Below are 10727 nucleotides of genomic sequence, written 5' to 3' on the forward strand. Positions count from 1 at the left end.
TCGTTCAATTAAAGCTTTGACGTGTGTCGTTATGTTATAGTCTATGTATTTTAACTGCTCAACTTTCATTTTATCCGGTAAATCCATTGTCTAATTTTATTTATTTATCATGCCAACGCTGCATGATTTTTTGGAAAAAAATTAAAAATATCACAAAGTTAAGTACATTAAACATTCTAAACAGCCATCGCCATCAAGCAAATGCTAAAGAAAATGCTCCCTAAAACAGTACTGTTCATGCTTCGTATACATCCATCGTTTGACGGGGTTGAGGGTAGTTTTATCTTTTATTAAAATTGAAGCCAAAGAAAATGAGAAAAAAAAAGTGAGAAATGATATGCGAGGGATAATGTAGTCAATTCAAGGCGGTAGAGAGGTGCCAAGATTCAATATGCGGGTAGAAAAAGCAAAGCGGGAGCCTCTAATTATACTAAGGCTCCGTTCGTTTTGCGGAAAATGTGATGTTTCTGGAAAATATTTCCGGGAAGTCATTTTTCAGGAAAATAACAATATTTTCCGGTCTTGGGCTGAGACCTGAAGATGAGCCGAGAAATATTTTAATTTCTAGGAAAAATTACCAAAAAATTCGAATTTTTTAATTTTTTTTCTTCGTGGCCTGCAATTGGCCGAGGAAGAAGCAAAAAAAAGGGAAAGAAAAGGAAAAAATTAAAAAAAAATTAAAAAATCACTTAAAAAAAGAAAATAAAAAAAGGAAAATATGTTATTTGAAAGAAAGTGAGGTGAAAGTGGGGGCCCTGGCGGTGGGATGTTGGGCTAGTCTCCCCCGAGATATAGGCGCCCCGATTATCTGTGCGGGCTCGTCCCCGGGGAATGGTGACGGATCCTCGGTTACCAAAAAAAAAAAGTGAGATGAAAGAAGATATGAAAAATGTTTTCCGCTTTCTTAAAAGTGGAAAGTATTATTTCCCTTTTTGAAGGTGTTTTTTTTCCATTAGTGGAAACTATTTTTCATGATTAGTTTATTTTCCGTGAAACTAACGCCCGAAAATCCGAAAAACGTTTTTCAGAGGTTATTTTTCGTGAAACGAATGAAACCTAAAAGTTTTGCAAATGGCAAGTCCAGCCGCCCATACCCTTCTGGGATACTACTTTCAACCCTTTATTGATCGACAGGGAAAGATGGTTGCACCCAGATCTCTCTGTACATAATGTTGAAAAATAAGCTATGCGCGTGGAAAAAAGGTCATAAGCTACTTCTCTGTGAAGTCTTGTGACGCAAGTTGCATGATTGACTTAAGCTCGAAGTTTCTGACGTGTCATCTGCAAATCGATCAGAAGCCACGCACAAAGGCTTTGGTATCTATTCCAGCATACGGGGGCATCTATCCAAACTCTTCCGAAACTCTTTAACATCGAATTAAAGTCGTACTCATCGTGCAGTGAACCACTCTCTCTACCTTATAGTAAATTTGTGCAGCATATCATTCTTTATGGTGATGCTTGTGTGTACACTGGAAAAAAACAAAGACATTTGCATAGCAAGTGACGCAATAAACTACTCTTTCTGGTTGTCTTTTATGGTTTTTTATTTGGGATAAGCGCGTTGCCTGGTAGACTTTCGCTGTTCTAAAAAATTTCTCTACAGAGCCGAAAGCTATGTTGTGAAGATTCCCAGGAAAATGACTCACCTTTGCGAAATATACCCTCTCGGTTGTGGCCAAAGCTAGAGCTCTGTCGACCGACCGACCGACCGAACCTGTGAATCAGCGGCAAAGCTCGATGAGGACCTTCGAAAAAGCCCCGAAAACCGGCATATGTCACGGCGCAGCTTTCTCGGAGAAGCATATGTGAGCACACATGTATGGAAGGAATTCAAATGGGTGGAAACAGAATGGAAACGGGGAGGGGTTTGCCTTCAAATGCACAGAAGCAGTGGAGATGGTTCTTCTTTACTTGGGCACAGCTATGGCTTTAATGGGGGAGCTCGCGTCACCAAAAGCACTTAAGCTTGGAAGTGATGAGACAGCCCACTAAACCATCGGCCGAGTTGTTGATATTTCTCTGACAAGCGGTGACCCCCGGTTGTCACAACAAAACCGTCAGCCGCGAAATTTCCTGGAAGTTTACCCTAGACGTCTCCAACACGTTGATTTCTCTTTTATCTTCTCCTGTTTAGTCCTTTTCCCTGGGCTCTCTCGCTACCCGAGTGCATCCATTAACTTACTTCCAAGGCAAAAGTGAGCACGATTATATAATGATTACAAAGATGGGCAGAGCCGTGAAGATATAAGTAAATATTATCAGATACGAAACCAAGCTTTGAAATGGCTGGGATGGAGGTCTGGATAGCTTCTTGTGGGAAGCGCTCCAAGGTTCTACTCCGTTCCTGGCGAGAAGATTCAACAGCTACTTCTTAATTAATACGGGTGGTGGGGCCCTTGTCCACCTTCTTTTCAACCAATGACACGCAGGATGGACCCATCTCGGGGCCCTTGCTGGAAAATATCGCATAATACCTCCAACATCTTCATCAAAGTGATTCGCCAACTTTCACCTCGCGGTTGTACCTAATCAAACTCCTATTTAACTTCCAGACATTTCCACGTAGAACTCTTCTCTCCATTCCCAACTCACACGCTATCTTGAGGAAGAGTTGACCTATCACCTATCTGTTGACCTATCTGTTGGGGGCGTGGTTTATACTCCCCTCCGACAGGAAGGCGCGGGGTTTCGCTATTATAGTTTAGGCCCGTATTTTATTAATAGTTTGGGTTTGAGCTCATGAATAGCTACTAAGTATACATAATTTCTTTCTCGTAAAATTGATAGATGAAACAGAAAGGTGCGATGTGCTACTTTTAGTGGAATCATTTAATAGACGTAGCCCTAATTTAAGGGTGAATCAGGATAAAAACATAGTGCCTTGATTTCTTTTTCTCGCTTTTACTCTCTTTTTCCTTGTGATCGCGGTGAATCCTAACACTATCTATGCAAAATGGTGGTATCAAAAGAAATCTTTAAGACACCGTTTGTTTCGCGGAAAACATTTTTTAAAAAAACTCTTTTCTCATTGTAAGAGGTTTGGTTCGTTTAGGAAAATGATTCAACTGGAAAACCTATGTTTAAATTTAAGAAAATAATTTCCTCTTAAAAAATTAGAAATCATTTTTCAAAATATGATTAGACATCGACGCTTAAACCCAACACTCTATATTTAAGCATAGAAACCCCAACGTTGATTCTCAGGTCCTAGGCATCTAGAACTAGGTCTCTAGTGCCCAAGCCCAGGTCCATTGAGGCCGAGCCTAGGAACTTGATGCCCGTGCTCGGGTCCATTGAGGCCAAGCCAGATGTCCCGACACTCGGGCTCGGGTCCACAAAGGCTAGGCGTGGGATCCTGTTACCTGAGCTCGGATCCTCAACACCCGGGCCCGGATCCTTAAAGGTCGTGCCCGGGTCCATTGAGGCTAGCCCAGACAGTGGTGCCCATGCTCAAATCCATCGAGGCCACACGTGAGACCCCGGTGCATGTGCTCCCATCCTTGGTGATCAAGTCGGGGACCATCAAGGCCGAATCTGGAACTCTAGTGCCAATACGTAGTTCCCCGGATGTCTATGCGCAAGTTATTAGCTCCTGAATAGTGTATATCTATTTTGAAAACTCAAATAAAATTTTTTATATCAAATGACGGAAAATATGTTCTAGTTCAGCCAAATAGCAGAAAATATTGTTTTTATTTTTGTAAAATATTTTTCAGAAATGTCACATTTTTCGCGAAATAAACGGAGCCTAGGCTCCGTTCGTTTAGCGGAAAATGTTTTCCAGGAAAATATTTTCTAGATTTTTCAGTGTTCAGGGGGCGGAAAATAACTTCCCATGGAAAACATTTTCCCTCCTATGAGGAAATCATTTTCCCCCAAAGTGAAGGCAAAATTGCCCATGGGAGGGAAAATGTTTTCCGTGGGAGAGGAAGTTGATCGCCGGTCACCGCCGTTGGCCGCCGGTCGCCGCCGCCGCCGCCGGCGTTCGACAGTCGCCGCCACCGATCGACAGCCGCCGGTCGCTGTCGCCGATCTTCGCCACCGGTCGTCGGTCGCCGGTCACCGTCGATCGTTGGCCGGCTAGCCAGCCGTCGGTCTCCGGCCGCCACCGTGTCGCCGCCGACCGCCGGCCGATCCGTCGTCGGCCGATCGATCACCGGCTGTTGTCGCCGATCACCGCCGCCGATCGCGCCGCCGCCGGTCGTCGGTCGCCGGTCGCCGTTGATCGTCGGCCGCCGTCGGTCGCCGGTCATCGCCGATCGCGCCCGTCGCTGCCCGCCGCCGCCCGGTTGCCGATCGCCGCCGCCGACCGCCGCCGGTTGCCGATCGCTATCGCCGGCCGCCGCCGCGCCGAATCGGCGGTCGCCGAACACCGGAAAATATTTTCTGAAACTTTTTCAGATTTTAGCCGAACACCAGAAAATTGTGTTCCAAGAAAATGACTTTCGGGAAAATATTTTTCAAAAGGAGAATATTTTCTGCCAAACGAACGGAGCCTAAGATAGAAAATAAATTTTTCAATCGCTTATCGTAAGAAGACTTCCTGCCAACATTTTAAGGGAGACTAAGACGTAAATTTAAGACCCTTACAATGAAATAAAAGGTCACAAATTCAAGTTTAACGAAACAAAAAGAACTAACAATTCTAGAAGAATTACCAATGGGGTGATTGGTCGAGTGGTTGAGAGTTCCGAGTCTCAGACAGTTAAACTAACGAGGTCCCAGGTTCAACTCCCGTCGATCACTGTTGGAAAATGTGCTCCTCTAAATTGTAGAAGAAAAGAAACTTTAACTTCAAATGGGATGAACAATGAAGTCAAATTTCCTCCAGGATACAACAAAGTCTCGATTGAGAATACCGAATAGCAATTTCGGTATATCTCCAGGGTCTCTCTAGGAAAACAATTAGAAAAGATGGCTATATATCTCTTGAAAGAAATGGAAAAAAATGGTTGTTCTCTTCTTAATGAACAAAAACGTTGAAATATTTATACGTTGAACAAACACAACCTTTCGAATGTAAAGAAATTATGTCCGAACAGACACAACCTTCCAAAGGTTGTAAGAGAGCCTAATTACCATTAGGTAGAAAATAAAAAATTCGAAATTAAATTATTAGAAAAAATAACCGCTACTTTTTTGCGAACGGTCACATTGTTTCAATATGACAAAATAGTTATTTTATAATAATAAATTCGAAATTTAATAAATAAATAAAAATGATCGTTGATTAGTGCCAAATCTCGTCCACGTGCGCACTCACATCCTTTCGATGTGGGACAAGGCACCTCATTGTTTGTTTTACAAACAAACTACTAACAATCCCCCACCAATCCCCCACTTTGTTTGTAAAACAAAATTGAAATAAAATGTTAAAAATATACAGCCAAAATTTCCGTGAGATTAATATACATACATAAAGGTCTCTTTCGAGTTAAACCTTTACTTAGTGCAAGTATCTCAAAACTCTACCAAAGTGACAAGTAGCTCGGCTTTAAATTTGTACTTTTAAATAATAGAATCGGATATACCACACATATAATAGCCTCTTGTTTCATCGAGAAGTTCTATATTACTCAGCACTATTATGGCCCTGTGCTAGTACCTGTTTCATGAGCTCTCTAGAAAGAAACCCTAACTTTCATAAGAAGCAACACCACTTCTAAGCTCATATAAGTGAAGTATCTTTCATGTGTTTCTATTACTAATAACACATTTGAACCATACTTCATTAAGAATTTAATTCAACCTACAAATGTAACAGACGATATTGACTTCTCATGTCAGGGCTCATGTCAGTATCAAACAATCACTGCAGTAACTTGTTTTTACCCATTAAACCTTATAACTAGTGATGTTCTAGAAAAAAGTCGAGTTACCATTATTGGTGATTTTAATTAGAGGGTTTCAGCCCCGTTTCTTGTAAGGTCATATTTACCATATCTTGGTAAAGCCTTTGTCAAGGAATCAGCTAAATTATTGCTTGACCTCACGTAGACAATTGTTACAGTACCATATTTAATCAATTGTCTCACGTACTCGTGTCTAACTATCACAATGGATAGAAATATGAGGCATAGGACTAGGTTATAATTTGATATCCAACAACAAATTCCTAATCCATTCAGCCTCCTTCTCAGTTGTTGCTAAAGTAATGATTCAAATTCCATAATTGAGTGAGTTATACACATTGGTTTCTTGCTCGTCCAAGAAACAACACGGCCATCAAATGTGAAAATCCATCTAATAATGGATTGTTTATCACCCACACTTGTAATCCAATTAGTATCGGTGTATCCTCCTAATACAACCAAATAATTTTTATAGAACAGTCCCAAATTTTTTGTTCTTTATAATAACAAAAAATTCGGGTAATAGCTTCCCAATGTTCTATACTTATATTTACTCAACTTGCACACGGAATAAGCAATATCAGGTCTAATACAATGCATTGCATACATTAAAAACCCTATAGTACTCACATTAAAGACCCTCTATCAGGAATTAAATAGAGTACTCATTTCTTTGAAACCAAGATGTTCGAATTTATTCAACATTTTTTTTCAATGTAATCACATTGGTTCAAAGAATAACCCCCACTATGTTTTTAACTTTAATACCCAAGATAGTATCCACTTCACCCAAATCTTTCACTTTAAAAATGAAATTCAAATACTTGTTAATCTCAGTGACTCCAGTTATATTGGTTCCAAATATAAGCATATCATTAACGTATAAGCACACTAAAATATCATGAAAAGAAGAAAAGTAACTTGCACATGCATTCCTTCTATTCCAAGGCCCTAGTGTCCTTTGAATTAATAGTGCAAAAACATTTTGAAAATAGTCAGCAGAATAGAATCCGATGTCTTGATGATGAAAGTCATGCATACATGTCTTGGAAGCTCAAGCACAACTATGGTTTGCTTTGCACCGGGAGACATCCAGAGACGAGTAAGCCATCATAAGTACCTGCAATCACCATCGTCTTCCACTCTATTACAGAATGAAGAGTCTCAGATGACTAAGGCTAACATCAAATATAGCCATATGACCACCTGCAGCACAAGCTGGGTAGTCTTAGGCACAAGATCAGCTAGACATCATCATCATGGCCCTCCAAATGACCAAACGGCTCATGTGAATAAATAAGCCAAATGGATTTTCTATCTTTTCATGAAGCATAGTGAAACGAATTTATGGCTTACCTCGTTTCTTTATGATATTAAATTTCTGGAAGCTCTCATATCATCCTTCTCAGGACCCCACTGTCAGTACCATTTTGTTACAAATGCAACTGGAACATTCTGAGTTGAGCACCTTCAAGTGGCTACCGTTGGCTAACAGCCCTGGGATTGACTATGGAAAGATCAAAGCCAAGGCTCTTAGGCTGTCTGTATTCTTGGCAAAGGGCACATTCCTCGCAGCAACAATGGACGCAGCAATTGGTGCACGGCCTCTCTTGCAAGAAGTATTGCCTTCTCAACGGTAGAAGCACAAATACAAGCACGAACACCCCATCAAGCACATTATCAGCGCATACAGTGTGCTGCTCACCCAGCACAAACCCCCGATCGACCATTTCTGCGATTCGCCCAAATGTAATGCAAGGACACCAACATGTTAAGCAACAACTGCTGAAGTCGTCACAACAGTTCCAAAGACCAGTAGACCAGGGGGCTGGAGATGATGAAGGATTAGCCGAAAACCGCCCCCGCCACCGCCGTTCAACAAAATTTGTGGAATCATCAGAACACTTTGTGAAGTAATTGAGTCCATTGATCATTGCCACGTATCCGGGGGTCCATTCTTCTTCTTTTTTCATTGTGAACTTCCAAGCCCACAATTTTCCCTTGTATTGCCTCTGCTCATGAATTGTATTTCTCTTTTCCTTGGGGCCAACTTCTCACGATTTCTCTTCTCTGTCTCCTTCCTCTCTTTCTTGGCCAGATTGCCCTTCCACCACTCCTCATACAAGCCCACAATCTCCGCTGACCAGACCAACGCCGATTCGAAGAGAACCAATTATCCTGCAGTGCCCACACCATCGGCAACAGATCGTCCGCCGACTATGCCCCGTGAGCGACCGAGACGCACAGCCGGACAACATAGGCCAAGAACTGAAGCCTCTCCAGGAACTTCTACTTTTGGCGATCGACTCTGACTCCATTGTTACACAAATAATTCCTTAAAATTGTTGGAAAATGTGCTCCTCTAAATTGTAGAAGAAAAGAAACTTTAACTTCAAATGGGATGAACAATGAAGTCAGGCTTTGAGGCGTGATATCACTTTCTTTAAGGAATTATTTGCCCCACGAAGTTGCTAATAGTAACCGGCAAATTTCCCCCAGGATACAACAAAGTCTCGATTGAGAATACCGAATAGCAATTTCGGTATATCTCTAGGGTCTCTCTAGGAAAATAATTAGAAAAGATGGCTGTATATCTCTTGGAAGAAATGGAAAAAATGGTTGTTCTCTTCTTAATGAACAAAAACGTTGAAATATTTATACGTTGAACAAACACAACCTTTCGAATGTAAAGAAATTATGTCCGAACAGACACAACCTTCCAAAGGTTGTAAGAGAGCCTAATTACCATTAGGTAGAAAATAAAAATTCGAAATTAAATTATTAAAAAAAATAGCCGCCACTCTTTTGCAAACGGTCACATTGTTTCAATATGACAAAATAGTTCTTTTATAATAATAAATTCGAAATTTAATAAATAAATAAAAATGATCGTTGATTAGTGCCAAATCTCGTCCACGTGCGCACTCACACTACAAAAAAATCGGGTTTTTCCGACGAAAATTTCCGACGAAAAAATTTTCGTTGGAAATTTGCAACGAAAATTCCAACGAAAAATAAATTCGTCGGAAATTTCCGACGAAAATTGCTTCGTCGGAAATTTCCGACGAAATTTTCCGACGGAGTACTTTTCGTCGGAAATCTCCGACGAAATTTTCCGACGAAAAAATTTTCGTCAGAAATTTCCGACGATTTTATTTTTCGTGGAACTTTTCGTTGCAAATTTCCAACGAAAATTTTTTCGTCGCAAATTTCCAACGAATTTTTGCGACGAAAAAATTTTCGTCGGAAATTTCCGACGAATTTTATTCGTGGCAAATTTGCAATACGAAATATGATGTATTTGATATCTGTCCCGACCCCTAATTTCTCTCTGTCGACTGATTCCTCTTATCCTCTCGCTGTTCTCTCTCCGTCTCTCTCTTTAATTTCTCTCGAATTACTTATCGGTGCACGCGCAAATCAATCTCGGTAAAGCTTTTTCGCCGGTAAGTGTCGTGGCTAATTTCATGAATAATTGGCGACGAAAACGGTTCGTCGCAAAATTATGCTTCGCTGGATTTGTATTTGTTGGTGTTATTAAAAAAAAAATTTTCCTTTCCTCACTGGTTTGGCCGATCGCCGGCCATGGGGCGAGGTCCGGTGGCCTGGCCATGGCCGTCGGTCAACCTCGCCGACGCACAGGCGGGCTAGCCTCGCCGGCCAAGCTCGCCGAGCCATGGCGAGCTCGGCCCCGGCCAATGGGCGAGGCGGCCCTCGCCGGCCCGGGCGAGCTCGGCCGGCCACGGCGGCGGGCGGCCCTCGCGGTGACCGGCGAGCTCGAGCTCGCCCGGATGTGGGCGAGATCCGGGCCTCGCCCGGCCATGGCGAGCTCGAGCTCGCCGGCGCTAGGCTGGCCTCGCCAGACCGGGCGAGGCCGAGCTAGCGGGCGGCTTGGCGGGCTCCTCGCCAGACCGGCGAGAGGCCGAGCTCGCCATGGCCGGCGAGCTCAAGGTTGCCCGGATCCGGGCGAGATCCGGGCGAGCTCGCCGGCGGCGAGGCGGAGCTCGCCATGGCCGGCGAGCTCCGGCCTGCCGCCCGACACCTCGGCGAGATCCGGGCGAGCTCGAGCTCGCCGGCGGCTTGGCCGGCCATCGCCGCACCGGCGAGGGCCGAGCTTGCCATGGCCGGCGAGCTCCGGCTCGCCTGCACCTCGGCGAGATCCGGGCGACCTCGAGCTCGCCGGCGGCTTGGCCGGCCCTCGCCGGCATCGGCGAGGGCCGAGCTCGCCATGGCCGGCGAGCTCGAGCTCGCCCGCGGCTTGGCTGGCCCTCGCCGGCACTGGCGAGGGCCGAGCTCGCCATGGCCGGCGAGCTCGAGCTCGCCCAGATCTGGGCGAGTTCTGGGCGAGCTCGCCGGCCATGGCGAGCTCGGCCCTCGCCGGTTCCGGCCAGGGCCAGCCTCGCCGCCGGCGAGCTCGATGTCGCCCAGAACTTGCCCAGGCGAGCTCGCCGGTCGCCGGACCGGCGACCGGCCAAGAAGAAAGGACAAAAAAAAAGAAAAAGAAAAAAAAAGAGAAAATATAAAAGATAATTAAAAAATTAATTTTAAGTCATTTGTTTTTATTTCAGGTACGTGTCTATTTGAAGGTCTCGCAATCCAAGTGAACGTTGCAATTCTCATCAAATAGACCACTTTCTACTACAAAAGTTTCAGTCAAATACTTGGTAAGTTTTCTTGACATGGTAATTTTTTCATTTTTTTCAAGTTGAAAGTAATTATTTCGTAAAAAAGAAAATTGTAATTGTTAGAATTTTATGGTTTTAATTAACAATATTAAACAATAGATATGATATTTTTAATATTGTACGAGAATTTTTTTATTTTTATACAGACACAATGCAAAGAGACAGGGGTTGGATGTATAATAAGAAC

This window comes from Syzygium oleosum, unplaced genomic scaffold (genome assembly GCF_021117445.2).
Source record: "Syzygium oleosum isolate NSW1041296 unplaced genomic scaffold, Sole_v2.1 Sole_v2.21, whole genome shotgun sequence".
NCBI lineage: Eukaryota > Viridiplantae > Streptophyta > Magnoliopsida > Myrtales > Myrtaceae > Syzygium > Syzygium oleosum.